This window comes from Mesoplodon mirus (genome assembly GCF_964341445.2).
Source record: "Mesoplodon mirus genome assembly, chromosome: 17".
Lineage (NCBI taxonomy): Eukaryota > Metazoa > Chordata > Mammalia > Artiodactyla > Ziphiidae > Mesoplodon > Mesoplodon mirus.
This window is the reverse complement of record NC_138993.1, coordinates 20,691,226-20,712,204: the sequence shown is the minus strand read 5'-3', so window position 1 is coordinate 20,712,204 and position 20,979 is coordinate 20,691,226. Positions and strand designations below refer to the sequence as shown.

The window sequence follows — 20,979 nt, the reverse complement described above, 5'->3', positions numbered from 1 at the left end:
CCCGGACCAGGGCTTGAACCCATAACCCCTGCATTGGCAGGTGGATTCTTGACCACTACACTACCAGGGAAGTCCTACCTTATCATTTTTAATGATCTCATAGCATTGCTCTGTAAAGCTGGATGTAATTAATTTTAATAATTATTTATTTGGAGAGCTTTAATTTTTTCTAATATAAACAACTTTACAATGAACATCCTTGTGTATACATAATTGCTTCTTTGTTTCTTTAGAATGTTTTCTCCCAGAAACAGATTTGCTAGTCTAAGGGTATGTACTTTTCACAGTTGTGCTGCATGTTGCCAAATAGCCTTCAAAAGAATTGAACTAATTTATACCTCCATTAGCAGGGTATGAATATGCCCATGCTCCATTCCCATACCATCCATGTGAATTATACATTTCTGGCAATTTTGTGGGTGAAAAATAATATCAAAATTGTCTATGTTTGATTATCAGTGAGTTGAACATTTTTTTGGTATATTTATTGACCATCTCTATATTTTTATCAATTGTCTTTGCTCATTTTTCTTCTTGATTCATTTTATAGATTACCTATAAAAGCAGCATTAGTGATATTAGCTCTGTGTAATATGTGGAGATTTTTGTTTCTTATTTGGTAATTTAGCCTTCTACTTGGTTTATGGCAGTGTTTTTATATTAAAATATTTTATGTATCTGGAATTTATTTTGGAGAAAGACATGTTAGTAATCTAATTACAATTTTTTTCTAAGTAACTCACCAGTTTTTCCAACCCTATTAATTGAACAATCTAACATTCTTTTTTTTTTTTTTTTTGCGGTACGCAGGCCTCTCAACTGTTGTGGCCTCTCCCGTTAGCGGAGCACAGGCTCCGGACGCGCAGGCTCAGCGGCCATGGCTCACGGGCCCAGCCGCTCCGCAGCATATGGGATTCTCCCGGACCGGGGCACGAACCCATGTCCCCTGCATCGGCAGGCAGACTCCCAACCACTGCGCCACCAGGGAAGCCCAATCTAACATTCTTAACTGTTTGAAATGCCTTCTTTATGAGATACTAGATCTTATATATCTGAGTGTCTTTCTCTACTCAGTATTCCCTTCTATTGATGTCACTTCCAGGCTGAGTTCCTTTACATTGAACCTTCTTGTTTATCCATAATTGCTTCTTTGTGTCTTTATAATTAGTATAATTAAAACAAAACAAAAAAAAAACCCTGCAACTAAGGCAGGTTTATAATGTGTTTTAATACTTGGTTGGAGCAAATTCTCTCTTATTAATCTTATTTTTCAGAATTTTACAAGCTCTTCTATCAAATGTATTCTTTCAAATGAAGTTCAAAGTCATTTAAGTGTTCATTGGGACTGCATTAAATATACCAACTAATTTAGAATGACTGGCACTTTTTTTGTATTGCTTTTCCACTCAAAAACATAGTGGGTTTCTCCTTTTATTTGTCTTCATTTATGTACACCAGTAAAGTTTTCTAGGTTTTTCATAGAGATCATATGGATTTGTGTGCGCACATATATACATTTAACAATGAATCTATATATCTATGTATGTATCTATATGTACACGTCTGCATTTGTGTACATGTATATTGGGGGGGCAGTAGGATCTTTTTTCCATTTTACTTTCTTCCTGATTGTTTTTGGTATATAAGTAAGTTATAGATTCATATATATTTAGCTCATAGTCAGCCACCTTACTCAACTCTTTGTTACTAATATTTTTGTGTTTTCCAGGTAGACAATCATATAATATGCAAAGTGATCATTTTTCCTCCTTCCAATACCTGTACCTGAATTAATGACAAAGGTGTTTACTGAAGCACTGTTTATACTGAAGTACTGAAAAATATCCATCAACAGTGGATTAGTTGTTATTCATTCAGCAAATATTTCTGATAGCTATTATTAATATTTGGCATTTATTCTTCCAGTTTTTTTTTATACTTACGTACATGCGCATGCGTGCGCACACACACACACACACAGATTTGTATTGAATGAATGCATGCCTGGAGATGGAATGATTTCGTCAAAACAGGAAGTTGCTCTAGAAGCACCTCCAGCCCTGAGGCACTATGGTCATGCTTTGGGGAACAACAGGAGAGAGAAGATGGGAATCAAGAAAACTCTGAATTATGAAAGGAAGTTGTGACCCAGAGCAAGGACCTGGGTCGGCAAAGGCAGAGGTAGACCAGTGACAGCAAGAGACAGAGATACCATGTGGACCAACCTGGCCTCAGTTTGTCCTGAGATAATTTGCGATGATTGAGGAGGAAGAGGAAGATTCTGGACTTTCTACTAATAGAGGCTTTGGTGCTCAAGTAATTTATTGAAAATAATATGGATGTGATTATTAATATGAATGTGTTTTTATCCCCCTATAAATCATACCTGTTAAAGGAAACTCTGGGACTTGGAACATACTATCTCAAAGCCTTTTCACATGCCATTTCCTCTCCCTGTTTTTTTCCCACACCTTTGTTTGGCAGCCACTTACTGGGTAGGTCTCCCAGACATGTCACCTACCGAGGAAGACCTTCCCAGGCCACCTGAGCTAAGTTGCCTCTCTCTCAGGCAGTCATTTTCAAACCTATACACTTATATTATGTTGTTCACTTATCAATGGGATTACACTATATTTTACTATTTAATTGTTTACATCAGAGATTGCCGAACTTTTTCTGTAAAGGACCAGATAATTAATATTTTAGGCTTTGAGGGCCACATAGTCTATGTCAGAGCTACTCAACTCCACTGTCCTGAAAGCTGTATAGACAATATGCAAACAAATGAGTGTGGCTGTGTTTGAATAAAGCTTTATTTGTGGACACTGAAATTTGAATTTTACATAATTTTTGCATGTCACAAAATCTTATTCTTCTTTTGGTTTTCTTCAACCATTTAAGAAATGGAAAAACCATTCTTAGCTTACAGGCTATCCAAAAACAAGCAGTGGGCTGGATTTGGCCTATGGGTTATAGTTTGCTGACACCTTGTTACATGCTTATTTTCTGTTTCTCTTCTCCCATCTCCCCCCTCCAGTTTCAAAAAGAGCAAAATTGTCTGTTATCCCACTGTGGATACAAAGGAGTCCCTCAATAAATATCTCCCAGCAAAAATTAATTTAAAATATTTGTTAAGAGCTTGCCACATACATGTTCCCATCAGTGTGATACAAACAAAGGACATTCAACTGTAGTGTGCCATGAGCTATACTCTTGGACGCAGGTTGCCACTAAAAAGCATCGAATGTAAATGTTATTCCTAGATTTGTACGGTGTTCAACCTGCACAACCTTACATGGTAGCCCTGGGCATCTTAAACATTCTTTTGACCCTTTATGACTTTTTCTGCTTCACTCAACTAGCGTCATACCAATTCTATAATCCCTACTCTATAGCACTGAGCATAATTTCTTAAGTATCATTTTGGTTTCTTTTTAGTATATTTATGTATTAATATAGCCTTATTCAGTACTGTCATAGCTATTATGCTTCCAATTCTAACTGTTATAATCCAATTGTTTTACATGGGACCATGTTTAAAGATTCCACTTAAAAAAATTAAATCCACACAGAAAAACCAAACACAAATTTCTTTAGTACCTCACAGTCCCCTAAGATATTAAGAAGAAATACTTACATAAACTTTCTGAACCACTGCCATGTGTATATCTGGTATTTTTATTAGTATTCTCAATAGCATGGACTGCTTCACTGGCCACTAGAGACTGAAATCAATAGGATATGGAATTTCAGTTAATGTACAGCTTTAAAACAAGACAGGTAGAAGTTTCTTAAAAAAACAAAAACCCAATCATATATTTATTCAATCAAACTGTATATATGAAGAAGTAGAGAGCAGAATGGTTGTTGCCAGGGGCTGGGGGTGGCTGAGGGAGGAGAACATGGAGATGCTGGTCAAAGGATACAAACTTCTAGTTATAAGATGAGTAAGTTCTGAGGATCTAAAATACAGCCTGGTGACTATAGTTAACAATACTGTATTATATACTTGAAAGTTGCTAAGAGAGTAGATCTTAAGTGTTCTCACCACAAAAGAAGAAACTAATTATGTGAGGTGACGAACGTGTTAATTAACTTTATTGTGGTAATCATTTCACAATATATATGTGTATCAAATCGTCACATTGTACACCTTGTACTTACACAATGTTATAAGTCAATTATATATCAATAGAGCCGGGGTGTGGGGAGAATTGTATATATGAAAAATCTGCATTTATCCAAGAGATAAATTGAGAAGAATAAATTAACTTTAAAAAATGTTTTTCTCTTTACGGAACTCACAGTTGGGTGGCTTTAGACACAGACTCTTCCAATATATTGAAATTTTATTTAAGTTGAAGAAAAAATAATTCTCATATGCCTTTTTTAGGAATTCATTTATTTTGTAAAACAAAGTATATGTAACAAAATTATACTGTAAAACAAAGTATAACTATATTTCAAAGGCAAACAACTAGACAAAATTTTCACCAAACTTTAAACCCAGCTTCTCTAAACAATACACATATGTCAGCAATGTATGATTCCCTCCTCATCCTTCTCACAAACCCTATTTCCTTTTTGTGTAAAATGTCTAATACCTCCCAAAGGCTCATCAAATATAAAAGTTTATGTTCCTGGAGTGCTGCAGGATAATAACCAAGTCCCCTGTTCCACTACTTTTGTTTCTAGCTTATGCAGATCTTTTCTAAAATTGGCCCTAGCATCATGGTATTCATTGTCTCTCCCTTGAAGGACCTGAGGAATATCAGTGGATATGATGTGTCATTCCTCTGCTCAAAACAAAAGTTTTAATGGAACCCCCTGACCTATAGACTAAAATGTAAATTTATCCTGACATTCAGACCAGGTGACCTCTGCTTCACAGGCTGACCTCATCTACTTTCTGAGGAATCAACTTCCTTTTTTTGCCCCTACATTCCCCTGAACATACTTCCTGTGGGGAGAACCTTGGCCACAGATTAGAAAGTCTTCCCCTCTGGGTCCACTTAGAGAAATCCTATCTTTCAGTATCTGGCTGAAATTGTGCCTGTTCCTTCACTTCACTGGCACTTTATCGTTCCTTTTTCTTTACAGTATGTCACACCTTAATAGATTATAAGCCCTCGGGACAGGGACTTTATCCCCTCACTTATCTTCTGAATGAATTAATGAGGCCACCCCTAGCTATCCCAGTCCGAAGTGAGCTGTACCACCTGTGTCACTTACTTAGTAGTTACTATACCTTAGAGTACAGCTATCTGTAACAATTGCTAATGGCTGAGCTCCCATATCATAATCTCTTAAAGGGCAGGGTCCTACCTGATGCTTCTTTCAATGTCCAACACAGTATTTTACACATAATTACTCTCAACAAACACTTGTGATGACAGTAATCCAAAAATAATTCAAAACCACACTAAGTCTATTTCCAGATCATGATGAATATCCTCTCACTTCTTCAAAGATAATACCAATAGGGCTTCCCTGGTGGCGCAGTGGTTGAGAGTCCGCCTGCTAATGCAGGGGACACGGGTTCGAGCCCTGGTCTGGGAGGATCCCACATGCCGCGGAGCAACTAGGCCCGTGAGCCACGACGACTGAGCCTGCGCGTCTGGAGCCTGTGCTCCGCAACAAGAGGCCGCGATAGTGAGAGGCCCGCGCACCGCGATGAAGAGTGGCCCCCGCTCGCCGCAACTAGAGAAAGCCCTCGCACAGAAACGAAGATGCAACACAGCAAAAATAAATAAATAAATAAATAAAAACCTCCTACCCCCAACATCTTAAAAAAAAAAAAAAAAGATAACACCAATAAAGGAGCTTTCCTTAAAAGTTTTCCCTCGAGAGGAAAAAGGAATCATAACTATCAAGGATGTTTCTGTTCTAAATGAGTTATTCTTAGCAACTGCAAATAACTTTATATTTGTCATCAGGAATTGCTAGCCCCGAATGTAGCTATAGTTTATTCTGTTAAGAGAACCAGAGCAAAACAAGTCAATAAGAAACAAACTATTACATAAAGATCAGACCTTGGGCAAGAAGTGGAGTGTTGCCATAGCACTTCCATTGTCTAGAGAGCATCAGGGATGAGGATTTGTCCAAACCTAGCCACAGTCCATCAAGAACCCTTGCATCCTTTGCCATTAACCCAAGCATAGAATATCTGGGACCAAAAAGTGATGAGTGGGTAGCAGACTGTGCAAGTCCTCTTTGAACTCACTGTATCATCCACTGCATTCCACAAAAGGAGGGAGGTCTTGCCTCAGTGCTGAAATTGGAGTTGCTTTTAATAGGACCAAACCCCTGCAAGTTAGGAAGGTCAGTGTATAAACAATTCCCAATGCTAGTATCAAATCGATAAGTATTGTGCTAAGACTTGATCTGTGGCGGGCTGTTGTAGAAAGCTAGCACCTACAAACAGACCAGTAATTCCAGAAAGCTTTGTCCTTGTCCTTGTTCATATGGCTTCATATGTAGATCAGGTCAAGGTAGACTGGTTCCCTCCTGAGGTTCCAAGAGCTTGTCTGACATTTTCCTAGAGAGCCCCTCTGCTACACGGAAGTTCATGTCCTCAAAATAAGGCTCAGTTCTTTACAATCTCTCAATGAACCCTGACCTAGGGTGACTCTCAGAAATGTTAGATCAAGATATAAAGCATCTATCCCCCTTTGTCCTCTACAGAACATTTTCCCCCACAGATTTTGATACTTGAACTACGTATTATTTTACTTCTGACATGCTAATGAGAAAATTAATTAAGCAGCACTTACTAGTTCCTCGTGGTCTTTGCTTTTGCTTCTGCTATAGGAATACGGAAACACTATCTTCTGGGAGTATGAATGCATGCTGACATAAGCTTTAATGTGGTTGATATTTCTTCTCAAGAAATCAGCCACTGCCTTCACTTCTGGTTCCGACTCAGGGTAGAGTCCACAGTAGGTTTCCGAGCATGAGAAACTCGAGGCACCTTCCCCTGTAGTGAAATTGATGGAGTAGAATCATAAGTAGATATTGCAACCTATTGTAATTTGTGATCTCCCTGACCATGTATTCTCCTAATATATAGGGTGTAACATTTTTAGATAAACGGATTCACTCGAGCTCTGTAAAGAACATATTTCTAATGTCCCCTAAATGTTGTTTATGTTTATTTTGAATTCAAATGTTTACATGCCCTCATAGCAAGCCATCCAACAGTTGCTGCCTGAGGGCAGCCATCTTGCAGCCTCAAGAAAGTGGCTAAGAGAGTCTCAGCAGTGCCAGCTCTGCCCCCAAACTTGTGGTTACAAGAGAAAAATAAACCCCATTTTCCTTCATCATTGTAAGTTTGTTTTTTTCTGATATGTGTAGCTTAAAAATCACTAATTAATACAGCCCATAAAAGCCTCATTTGAGAACTCAGAATATGTAAGTCTGCCTTCAGGGCTACTTCCAACTTGCTAAAGTGGTTTAGTAAGTAAAATGGAAGGGCGATCTTTGGTGCTAGACTAATATGTGTTCATTCCTTTGAGAAATTATACAAAACATCACTTCGGATGGTAGCCTGACTCCCATCACTTCTCTCCTCTGTACCTAATTCACAGTGGTAGAGCCCCAGGGAGCCACCTCTGACCCAGAAAGATTCTTCCCTCCTGGAAACCGTTTATCAGCCCCAGTTTGGGTCCCTCACTTGTCTTTGGCCATTCGGAATCCCTCCGCTGATAACTTGAAATCAAGATGCAGATTCTAGTTTCAGTCAAGCTACTCTCTTGAAAGCAAAGAAGATAACAATAATAACATCACCAGCTGACATCCAAAGAACACAAGCTATCTGTCAGAAACTCTGCTAAGACTTACAGGCGACATCTCATTCAATCTTTACGGCAAACCTGTGAAGTAAACGCTCTTATTTTAGGAGACTCAAATTGGGCACCATTGGCGGTAACCATTCTTTACAATAAGAGGCTATCATCACTTGATTTCAATCTTGTCTTTGCCATTTAATAGCTATATGGCTTGGGTAATTTTTATTTTTATTTTTAATTTTTTTTACGGTACGCGGGCCTCTCACTGTTGTGGCCTCTCCCGTTGTGGAGCACAGGCTCCGGACGCGCAGGCTCAGCAGCCATGGCTCACGGGCCCAGCCGCTCCGCGGCATGTGGGATCTTCCCGGACCGGGGCACGAACCCGTGTCCCCTGCATCGGCAGGCAGACTCTCAACCACTGCGCCACCAGGGAAGACCTGGGTAATTTTTTTTAACCTATAAGTCAAAAGTTGATGTACTCTAAGTTAGTCCTTTATAGGAATGAATAACGGTAATGGAAGATGAGGCCTTAAATTGGACACTACTTTTAGACTTCCATGATAAGGACTGTTTGGAATCCCCATTCTATGTAACATCAACAGAACTTTTGTGGCCCAGCAGGAAATCTGAATACGCATATGCTCTCTGGCTTCCCAAAGCAACCAAGCAAGACAAATTCTTTTTACTCAATGGGTATTTTACGTTAAAAAAAACACTTGTGGCACAAGATGGGCATCTGACATGGTCAACTCTTAACATGTTGGAAATTTTCGTTTCAAATATACTTCTGTTTTATTTTTTAAAATGCCAGTAAGGCACTGCTAATTGTTAAGACTCAACAGTAATTTTACAAAGTTCTAGTCTTCTATTTTGGCATTTAAGCTGTTTATCACTCACTTGCATTTCAATCAATATTCTAGAGTGGTTGAGAAAGAGTAGAATTACTGGGCATGCCCTAGGAGGCAAGTCAATCTTGATTTTTTTTAAACCTATCTATACCTCAATTTCCTTATCTACTAAATGGATAAATTATAAAATGCTTTTCCCAGTGCTGGCATATACTGAGTGTTTAGTAACTTGTTTATCAGCTTTATCATCATCATTATCGTCACATGGATTGGGACACAGAGAAGGCCAGTGTGCATTGCAGAGATGAGGTGGGGAGAGAAAGGAGCCATTGAGCCCCTTATAGTGCTCCAGGCCCAGTTCTAGTCTGTTTCTGAGGTCAGCCTGCATCCCAGTCCTTGGGTTCCATGTGCTACTCCATGATCCTTATTAACCTTACAGAGCCTGCCTTTCTTACTTTATACATAAAGCCTGCCTTTCTTACTTAAGCTTGCTCTATTTTCTTCCTTTTATTGCAACAGAAACAGCCTTAATGTTTGTCAAACATTCCCCCCGCCCCCAAGAAAATGTGCTGAACACCCAAGGCCTTTCCAAGTATTTGTGTCAATTTTTAATCAATAATGTTATTGGACAAAACATTTTTGATAGTTTAGTTATGTTTGAATACTTTTAATTTATTTAACCCCATATATACAGAGTTTATCATTTCAAATGTAATCAATAAAAAAATTATTCATGAGATATTTTGTGTTGCTTTTTCATACTAAGTCTTTGAAGTCTGATGTGTATTTTATACTCATTGCACACCTCAGTTCAGACAAGCCACATTTCAAGTGCTCAATGGCCACATGTGGCTAGTGGCTACCGTACTGGACAGTGTAGCCTCAGATTCTCATTTTGTGACTGTGATTCTAGAGATTTCAAACTTTTGGTTGAAAGAGCCATGTGGAGTCAGGAGACTTGTGTTTGAGATTCTGTTTTGCCATTAAATAGGCATGTTAATCTGGGCAAGCTATTTCATCTCTTTCAGCCTAAGTTCTTTATCCATACCAAGAGGTGCTTGGTCTTCCAGGTCCCTTCACACTCAACCATTCTTTGATCTATAGGCAATGAGATCAAAAAAGTATCTAGGGCTTCCCTGGTGGCACAGTGGTTGAGAGTCCGCCTGCCGATGCAGGGGACGCGGGTTTGTGCTCCAGTCCGCGAGCATCCCACATGCCGCGGGGCGGCTGGGCCCGTGAGCCATGGCCGCTGAGCCTGCGCGTCCGGAGCCTGTGCTCTGCAACAAGAGAGGCCACAACAGTGAGAGGCCCCTGTACCTCAAAAAAAAAAAAAAAAAGTATCTAGAGTAGGCACACTCATAGAGACAAAAAGTAGATTAGAAACTACCAGAGGCTCCTATGGGTGGTGAATAAGGAGATATTGCTCAACGGTTACAGAGTTTCTGTCTGAGATGGTGAAAAGTTTTGGGAATGGATGGTAGGTAGTGATGGTTGCACAAGATCATGAATGTACTTAATGCCATTGAACTGTACTTAAAATGGTTAAAGTGGCAATTTTATGTTATATATGTTTTATGACAATTTTTTAAAAAATTGAAAGACCACATGGTCTCTAGAAAAAGAAATAAAAGATTTTTCCATCCCATGCCAGTTGCAAAAACTGTGTAGTTTAACTTAATATTTCAGAAAATGCATGGAACTGTTTTAGGAAGTTTGAGATCAGAGGTCCTCATAAATACCCCCCATTATGGACTGAATTCTACCCCCCCACACCAATTCATATGTTGAAGCCCTAACCCACAATGTGCTATATTTGGAGATAGGGCCTTTAAGGAGGTAGTAAAGGTTTAGTGAAGTCATAAAGGTAAGGCCATGATCCACTATGGCTCTTGTCCTTATAAGAAGAGAGAGACACCAGGGATGCTTGCACACAGAGAAAAGGCCATGTGAGGACACAGCAAGAATGCGGCCATCTGCAAGCCAAGGAGAGAGGCCTCAGGAGAAACCCACCCTGCTGATAACCTTGATCTTGGACTTACAGCCTCCAGAACTGCAGGAAATAAATGTCTCTTGTTTGAGCCTTCCAGTCTGTGATACTGTCTTATGGCAGCCCTAGCAGACTAAGATACCCCTACAACCTATTCCCATCTCCAGCACACACACACACACATACACACACACACACAATTTTAATAAAGAGGAAAGGTAAAATGAACATAAAATGAATAAGTAGGCTTGATATATCACTTCCTATTAATAAGTGAGGTGCTCCTTTAGATCCTTTACAAAGTATCTTAAAGGCACATTCTAGGTGTAGGGACAAGGAAAAGATTAGATGTAATTCCTTTTTCTCACTGTCTTACTCACATATTCCTGAAGAGATGCTGGCGCACTTGGCAGAAAAAGAGTTCCTCACTGTTATTTTTTTGTTTTATGTGAAACTCTCTCTTATCCATATGCTTGCTGCTTCTGTTTCTGCTTTTAACTCTTGTGATATGTAATCATACAAAACCAGGCCTAATCGGGACCTGAGATATTTCTTAATGGCAATAACAGAATATATCTTGAGTACTTGGCTATTCAAATTAGGTAATGCGGGCTTCCCTGGTGGCGCAGTGGTTGAGGGTCCGCCTGCTGATGCAGGGGACATGGGTTCGTGCCCCGGTCCGGGAGGATCCCGCATGCCGCGGAGCGGCTGGGCCCGTGAGCCATGGCCGCTGGGCCTGCGTGTCCGGAGCCTGTGCTCCGCAAGCGGAGAGGCCGTGGCAGTGAGAGGCCCGCGTACCACAAAAACAAAACAAAACAAATTAGGTAATGCTAGTTTTACCAGGAAAAACATTAAGTAAAATAGAGCAGCAAAAGAGCTTGCGGATGAAAGAAGTTCCAAAAAGGAACTTATAACTGAAGAGTGATTGTCAGACTTAGAAGAATTTCAACAAACTTGGAGTTAGTCAGCCTGGCTTTATATCCCAGCTCTGCCGCTTCCTAGCTCTGTGCTCCTGGGCAAGGGACTTAACCTTTTAAAGTCTGGGTTTCTTCATCCATGATGTGTAGATAATGAAACTCAGGGGATGGAATATATAAACTGCTCAGCGCTTAGCAACTGTCAGCTCTATTTATTCAGAGGTCTTTTATATTAGCTGCTGTTTCTCTGGCTCCCTGCCCAATTATCACTGCTGTGGCAGTCTTTACACCTCAGTGGGCACTTCTTTTTTTAACATCTTTATTGGAGTATAATTGCTTTACAATGGTGTGTTAGTTTCTGCTTTATAACAAAGTGAATCAGTTATACATATACATATGTTCCCATATCTCTTCCGTCTTGCGTCTCCCTCCCTCCCATCCTCCCTATCCCACCCCTCCAGGTGGTCATAAACCACCGAGCTGATCTCCCTGTGCTATGCGGCTGCTTCCCACTAGCTATCTATTTTACGTTTGGTAGTGTATATATGTCCATGTCACTCTCTCACTTTGTCACAGCTTACCCTTCCCCTCCCCATATCCTCAAGTCCATTCTCTAGTAGGTCTGTGTCTTTATTCCTGTCTTACCCCTACGTTCTTCATGACCTTTTTTTTCTTAGATTCCATATATAAGTGTTAGCATACTGTATTTGTTTTTCTCTTTCTGACTTACTTCACTCTGTATGACAGACTCTAGGTCCATCCACCTCACGACAAATAACTCAATTTCGTTTCCTTTTATGGCTGAGTAATATTCCATTGTATATATGTGCCACATCTTCTTTATCCATTCATCCGATGATGGACACTTAGGTTGCTTCCATCTCCTGGCTATTGTAAATAGGGCTGCTATGAACATTTTGGTACATGACTCTTTTTGAATTATGGTTTTCTCAGGGTATATGCCCAGTAGTGGGATTGCTGGGTCATATGGTAGTTCTATTTTTAGTTTTTTAAGGAACTTCCATACTGTTCTCCATAGTGGCTGTATCAATTCACATTCCCACCAGCAGTGCAAGAGTGTTCCCTTTTCTCCACACCCTCTCCAGCATTTATTGTTTGTAGATTTTTTGATGATGGCCATTCTGACCGGTGTGAGATGATATCTCATTGTAGTTTTGATTTGAATTTCTCTAATGATTAATGATCTCCAAAGGAGATATACAGATTGCCAACAAACACATGAAAGAATGCTCAGTGGGCACTTTTACTGAACAATCTTAACGACGGCTCTTACGAAGAAACCACTAAGTGATTCCCTTGAGCCTGAGGCAGGATCAACTGTTCTCTCCTCTGTTTACTAACTGTATCTGTAGCTCTCTTAAAACAACTAATTTCACGCACGTGTTCGTTTGAATAGCTTTCAGAGACCCCTCAGTGTGTCAGGTACTGCACTAGGTAATGGATAGTGGTCCCTGCCCTCATGGGGTTTCTGACTTAGAGGAAGGAGGAAATGAAGAAAAAAGGTAAGTACTCTACCGAAAAGTTTTCATATGTACTCTGGGATAATGATGAAATGTTTCAAAATCATGAATTTTCACTTCTTTTTTTAAAAGGAAATACAGAAGATCATGTACCTAGGACTGTGTAGAGTAAAGGAATGGGAGGAAGAGGATGTTTCTGTGGTTTCAATAGCTGTGCTCCCTTGTCGTCACACGCTCCCACCTCCAAAAATATGGGTGATTCCAGCTCGTCGTTAAGTTTGGTGTGGCTCTGTAGTTGTTTCTTAAATGTAGTAACTATGAAACATAGTGAGGGGGTGGTGAACTAACACCTACCTCCCTGAGAGCAGACAATATCCCCAAATGCCTAAATCAGTGTTCACTGAGTGTCTTAACTCATTGGAATCAAGGAACAAGGAGCTCCCACAGTGCTGGACACAAGTTTCTCTTTACGATATTCATGAAAGAAAGAACTTAAGAAAGTGAATAGTGAATACGAAACAAAATGTTCTGGGAATTCCAGGATGGTCCATTGGTTAGGACTCCACGCTTCCACTGCAGGGGGCATGGGTTCAATCCCTGGTTGGGGAACTAAGGTCCCACAAGCCAAAGGGGAAAAAAACCCACAAAGTGTTTTGCAGCACTATAGAAATCAATATTTTCCAAAGCAATTGAAAATAAGAGGTACCCACCCAACCCTAGCCTTTGATATCCTCATAATGAATGTTATTTGTCTATGAAAGTAGGAAATTTAGTGGTCACTTCCTTATGATTTCAGAGAAATAGAATTTTAGAATTTTGAAGCTAGAAGGGACCTTAAAGAACTAATCCAACTTCCTTCTTTTAAAGGTATGGATATGGCAGGGAGGAACAGGATAAGGGTGTTTTGCTGAGCTGAGTCAAACTTCATAGCACTATGTTTAACCAAAACGTTTCTTATTTAAATTATCTTCTGATTCAGATAGGCCTCCCCTCTAATCAGTTTGAATTAATGGGCTTTTAGGAATAGCACCTTTTAAATGAAGAGACATTTGCTAGAAATAAAGCAAACAACCTACCACACCAGTGTTTGGAGGCAAAGTTCCTGTTCAGGTCCGTTCCGATGCAAGAATTGTTTTCGTGAAAAGAACGGTTCTTTCTCCACATTCGATTCTAAATAAACAAAACACAGGTAACCAGGGCAGCCATGTTTGCAGTTCAGGAAAGACACGACTTTTAAAGCCCAAGTGGACAGTGTTGTGTTTCTCTCCGTCAACCCCATCTCTTTATCCTGTCACTGTCTTCACAGTACTTCTTGCATAGCCCCTGTTCTATCTAGGTCTCAGCTGGGTTCTCTCAAACTTGAATCAACTGAAATGGTGCTATTTCATGAGCTTTGACCTATACAAAAAAAAAATCCATTTGGTTTTGCTAGGCTGCTTACTGGCCTTCTTATTTGGCCTTGTTTCCTTTAATTTTATGCATTGTCATTTTAAGTTCCTTCCGCGCAAAGCAAAATAACTTGGTGTTTCAACTCAAATTAAAACTATGAGTCATGAGTTTTTTTGTAATTGAAATGTATTTGACATATAACATTGCACAAATTTAAGGTGTTCAACATGTTGATTTGATACGTTTACACATTGTAATATGATTCCCATTTTTGGGATAGCACCTCTATCATGTCACATAAATTATCATCTCTTTTTTGTGGTGGGAATAATTCAGATCAAGTCTTTTAGCAAGCTTGATGATTATATAATACAAAATTGTTGAGTCATGAGTTTCAGTGCTCTCTTTAGATTGAATTCAACATTCACTTAAAACCTATAGGAGGCAGAGGTGTGCAGATACCTCTAGCCTGATGGCTCCTTTGATTATACTGATTCAACCCTGGTTTTTAAATGTAAAAGAAATACTCCATTGGGTTCTTGGGGTAATCTGGGAATTTGATCATGTAAACAGTTGCACAGACTTTGTCTAAGTTCTGGGTTGGGATGACATAGCACACTTTTCCCTATGCCACCAACACTTTTGCCAAGCCTCCCAGTCTGCTTCCAACCCCAGACCTGTGATTCTGGTACCAACAGTTGTTCTGAGGAAATCAAGTTCTCACACTTCAGGGACTAATTGGCAGAGTTAAGATACAAAGGACAGTTGGGGAGTAAGAATATCTAAAAGGTGGCTGAATTCCACTGTGATTCCAGTGAAGGCATAAATTTATTGTAATAGCAACCTACAAATGGGACCATTTATTGAACACCAGTTTTGTGTTACGTACATACTAGGTATTTCTCATTTACTTAGTTCAGGGTTTGCTCACTCCTACGGACAAACTTTTGCTCACAGTATTCCTCTTCCCTGAGATGACTTTTTCATCAATCTCCTTCACTATTCCTATCTCTTCTGCTTAAATTACCCTCTACACAAAATAATTCCTGTATAATTCCTTATGTATCTAATCACTGCAATTATTCTCATTCCCCTTAGTGTTTGTATGTGCTATTCAAGTAGGTTTTTCATATATGTTCAACTATGTTTTTATGTGCCCCGCATTAAATTAGAAAGGACTGTACTTCATATCACTTGAGTAATTTTACATGAATCATGATGTTGATGGATTAGAAATAGTAACGGTTTCCAGTATAGATGAGACGGACCATGATATTCATACTTATGTTCATGATTGGGTTAAAGGGTACTAGGATTAAATTTGCATATTGGTTAGAATGCAATTCTGCTACAATGCACGTTTGGTTAGAATGCTGTTCTAATACTTGCAATTCATAATTTTACGATCAAAATACCATTCAATCAATTCCTAGTAAGAATGAATGGATGTAGGCACTGCGCATCAGGGTAGCTAACATCACAAAAAGAGATACAGCCAGACATTGTGCACCTCCTGTTGGGAGAACACACTATCACAATGAAGTAGTCTTGCCAAAAACGTCAAACCTGAATCTTATAAAGCTTCTAGAAACCAAATATCAAGTTTTAGAAAATACAGAGGACAAAGGAACATGGCAAAGCAATTAGCAAATCCAGACAACAGGAAGCTCTTTTCTTCAATGAAAAAATTGCAAGGAAATAGAGAAAAAGAGAGATGGAGAGAGAATCTACAGATTAAAATAAAAATAAAAGCTATAAACCAATCACAATATATTATCCTTATTTGGATCCTGAACCAAAGAAATAAACTTTTTAAAAAGTTATGATACAATTGGAAATTTAAACACTGCTTGGAAATCTTATGCTAGTAAATAATTATTGTTCATTTTTAGGTATAATTGTACCGTTATTTATTTTAAGACCTCTTTTAGAGAGGCATACTGAAATATTTATTGATGAAATGATATGGTATCTGAGATTTGCTTCAAAATAATATGGGTAAGATAGAAGGGAGTTGGGGATATAGATGAAAAAAGATTGGCTATGAGTTGATTGGCTGTGCGATGGGTACACAGGAGTTTACCATACAATTATTCCCACTCATATGTTTGAACTTTTCCATAATGAATTAAAAAATTTTTTTCATAATAAAACCATTATGCCAGGGTCCAGGATTCTATAAATAATTCAGCCTATGTATCCTGTACCCATTTTGTTTTCTTTACCTTCACCTACCTTTTTCCATGTGTAGTCATAACCATCCACGTTAACCACCGGCATAACATAGAAATCCATGTGCCTCAGAAGACTGGTAGGCAGATTTTCTTTCCCATAGAAACGAGTTACCTATAAATTAAACCAAGTACATTTGATGATATATCTTTTATGTCCTTCTAAACTTAGTCTGTGTCTTCTTCTTTAACTGAGATATAATTGGCATATAATCCTTGAACAACACAGGTTTGAACTGTGTGGGTCCACTTGTATGCAGATTTTTTTCAGATTTTTATAGTACTACATGATCTGCAGCTCATTGAATCCACAGATGCAGAACTGTGGATATGGAGGGCTGACTGTAAAGTTATACATGGATTTTCAAGTGTAGGGAGGGTTGGCACCCCTCACCCCTGCATTGTTCAAGGGTCAACTGTATTAATTTAAGGTGTATAATATAATGATTCAAATTTGTGTATATAGTGAAGTGATCACCACAATAAGTCTAGTTAATATCCGTCTAGTTAACATCCACTAAACTTAGTCTACTTTTTTATTAAAAAAATTTTTGAGATGTTTAGATTTGCAGATTCAACTTTCAAGAAGAGTATTAATTCCTTGAAAAGTCTGAACTTAGGGTACTATGTTGCCAAGTGGTGGTAAATGTCCTGGACATGGGACAATTGGTCTTTCTATTTATGGAGGCAGAAAATTCAACCATCTATTTTCTAAAACTTCCTTCAAGGAACAAAAAGAATTCTTTATTAAAGCCTAAAGACCACTACAAAGATTTAAGGAAACAAACACCTATATTTCCACTCTTTTCACAATAATCCATCTCAATCAAAGCTTAGACTAACCTTGTCTTATTCCCACACATGTCTAGATAATATTTTCTGCATTGTCCTTATAAGTTGTGAGCTATATTTTTGCTAGAATCGAGTTTGTTTCCCAAGCATCAGATCATTTGGCTTTAAAGCCAGTGTTAGCTTTTCCTAGGTACTGGCTATGAGTTTCGTAACAGATATCATCTGACACTGCTCTTCTGTGCTTTAGACTCATACCCAGCTTAGGGTCACATATTTTAACATGATCCAAGGACATCCACATTCCAACGACTGAGACGTTCACTCCAAAATGACCAAATATAGACGTAGCAGAAGCACAAAGACAAATTTCAGCCAGTTAGATCATTTCATCCAGGACTAAGCTTTGGTATAAATTCTTCATTTGTGGCAACATTGTTACATTTTAATTTGTGGATTAGTTCACAATTAGTTGTTGATTTAAACTTTACTCAAAAGACTTTGTGAAGTATTTTTTCATTGTTGATAAAAAGAAAATGTCTTTTTTAAAAATTGAAGTATAGTTGCTGTACAATTTTATATAAGTTACAGGTGTACAATACAGTGGTTCACAAAAAAAAAAAGAAAAAAGGAAACCATCGACAAAACTAGGAGACAAACTACTGAATGTGAGAAAATATTTGCAAATGATATGACCAATAAGGGGTTAATATCCAAGAAAAATGTCTTTTAAATCTTACCTTTGCTATAGCTAAAACTTTACCATCTTTTCTTTAAATATTTAAAATATTATATCCATATTTTCCTAGAACAACCACAATAGTCAAATTTAAATTATTTGCCATAGATAACCACTTATTAAATATGGGAGAAAGGAAAGCAAAAGTACAAGTTACTTTTTAATCTACTATAGGTCAGAAACAAAAACTTAATGAAAAGGAAGTAATTTTATAGAATGAAAGAGGCAATCTTTTAAATAGTTGAGCGACTGGTTAAATACATTTTTATGCTACAAATTTGTAAATTTATGTTAGTCATCTTTCAGTAATAATGTGGCATTCATTATCAGAAAAAAAAGATTAGGAGATCTTATTTTCTTTCAAATAATAAAGCATTTATCATTTTTATTTCTACAATGTTTGCTGAAATTTTAATAGATGTGCTATGGTTGTTTTTTTTTGTCCTTTTCACTCTCTTTATTTCTTTCCTACTTTAGCAATGGTTGGATGGGAGTCTTTCAGGAAAAAGTTAGTCTCTGAGAGATGATCAATGTTAGTCTGAGAATTTCTTGTCTCAGAAGCAGGGCTCCAAACAGAATGAGTGAGTGCGGGCTGAAATATAGCCTATACTCTGTGTGTCAAGCCCTACTTTCATGTGTGGTTGCAGCTGAAATCCCAGAAGAAGGGGTGTCTAGCTTTTAACAGCTTTATTGAGATATAATTCACATGCCAGAAAATTCACCATTTTAAGTGCACAATTCAGTGGATTTTATATCACAGAGTTATGCAACCATCACCACTATCTGATTGTAGAATATTTTTATCACCCCGCCCACCAACACCAAAACCCAAAAACCCCTTAGCCATTAGGAATTACCCCCCTCCTCCTTCCTCCTCTTCCCCCAGCCTGGCAACCACGAATCAACTTTCTGTCTCTGTGGATCTGCCCATTCTGGACATTTCATGTGAGTGGAATAATAAAATATATGGCCTTTTGTGTCTGGCTTCTATCACCTAGCATAACGTTTTCAAGATTCATCCATGTGGTAGCATGAATCAGTACTTCATTCCTTTTCATTGCTGAATGGTATTCCATCATAAGGATATACCACTTTTTATTTATCCACTCATAAGTTGATGGACGTTTGGATTGTTTCCACTTTTTGACTTATGAATAATGTTGCTTTGAACATTTGTAAACATACATGTTCAAGTCTCTTGGCTATACACCTAGGAGTGGAATTGCAGGGTCAAATGGTAACTCTATGCTTAAACTTTTGAGGAACTGCCAAACTGTTTTCTAAAGTGTCTGCACCACTTTATGATCCCAACAGCAATGGATGAGAGTTCCAATTTTTCCACACTCTTACCAATATTTGCTATTATCTGTCTTTTTAAAATTTTAGCCATCCTGGTGGGTATGAAGTGGTATCTCATTGTGGTTTTGATTCATATTTCCCTAATGACTAATGATGTTGAGCATATTTTCATAATGCTTATTGGCTATTTGTATATCTTCTTTGGAGAATTGTCCTTTCAGATATTTTGCCCATTCAAAATTGTCTTTTATTTGTCTTCTTACTGTTTATTTGTAAAAGTTATTTATATATTTTGGATATGAGTCCTTGATCATATATATGATTTGCAAAAATTTTCTCCCATTCTGTGAGTTGTCTTCTAACTTTCTTGATAGTGTCCCTGGAAAAGCACAAAGGTTTTTAATTTTGGTAAAGTCCCATTTATCTCTTTTTCTCTTTGGTTGCTTGTGCTTTTGGTGTCATATCTAATAACTCATTGCCTAATCCAAAGTCCCAAAGATTTACTACTTCTATGTTTTCTTCTAAGAATTTTACAATTTAATTTTTTAAATTTAGGTGTCTGACCCATTTTTGCATTAATATTTGCATATAGTATGAGGTAGGAGTCTGAATTCATTCTTTTGCATGTGGATAGCTAGCTGTTTGATTCTGCACAAAGGCACCATCTGGACTGGTGGTGAGCCTGTTTAGGTCCACAATTAAAGAAGATGAGGGTCCAGAGCAAGTGGGAATTGGTGACAATCTGAGGAGCAACAGCAGGATGAGACCATGATCTCAGGGGAGAGGCTTAGAAAAAGGAAGGATAGAGGGAAAATGCAATAAGGGGACTTCTTAATGCCTGCAAGAGGAGAAGTGGACCCCGATGGAAGACCAACCTGAACGGATTAGCCAGGTAATGTTGCAGAATCCTCACGACCTGAGGTATCTTCCTGATTGGCTAAGGGAAAGACTGGGTTGAACTTGGTAACTGGGCAAACCTGTGTCTCCTTCAGGCATGTGGGGACTAACGGTAGGGTTACATACACAGACATAGAAAACAAACTTACAGTTACCAAAGGGGAAATGAGGGGAGGGATAAATTAGGAGTTTGGGATTGACATATATACACTACTATATATAAAATAGATAGCCAGCAGGAACCTACTGTAGAGCACAGGGAACTATACTCAATATTTTCTAATAATCTATGAGGGAATAGAATTTGAAAAAGAACATTTATATATATATATATATGAATCTATTTGCTGTACACCTGAAACTAACATAACATTGTAAATCAACTATACTTCAATAAAAAGGCAGGGGTGGGGATAGGGTTACATAGATACAGAGAAATCAAGGAAATGTTCTTAATTAACTTTGTAAAACGTTACTTATAAAAATATTTTCAGATGTGACATTTATCCAGTTATTTATATTTCAAAAGTAGGCCATCTAAATATCTAATCATGTCACTGAAATAACTTCTAGAACTCTATAAGCCTCATAATTCTGACAGTATATCAACTGTTT

The 20,979-nt window shown here is 38.2% G+C and overlaps 1 protein-coding gene across 1 annotated transcript in view; it reads right to left on the bottom strand.

Annotated features, from left to right (window-relative positions):
* Window positions 1–20,979, bottom strand: part of ZC3H13 (zinc finger CCCH-type containing 13) — a 136,508-nt gene that overhangs the window by 88,423 nt on the left and 27,106 nt on the right. The window contains exons 7-10 of the transcript XR_014291681.1: window positions 16,645–16,755; window positions 14,097–14,190; window positions 6,774–6,976; window positions 3,638–3,725 (exon numbers count right to left, since the gene is read on the bottom strand). The gene's annotated coding sequence lies outside the window, so the exon portion shown is untranslated. The remainder of the gene's footprint in view (window positions 1–3,637; window positions 3,726–6,773; window positions 6,977–14,096; window positions 14,191–16,644; window positions 16,756–20,979) is intronic.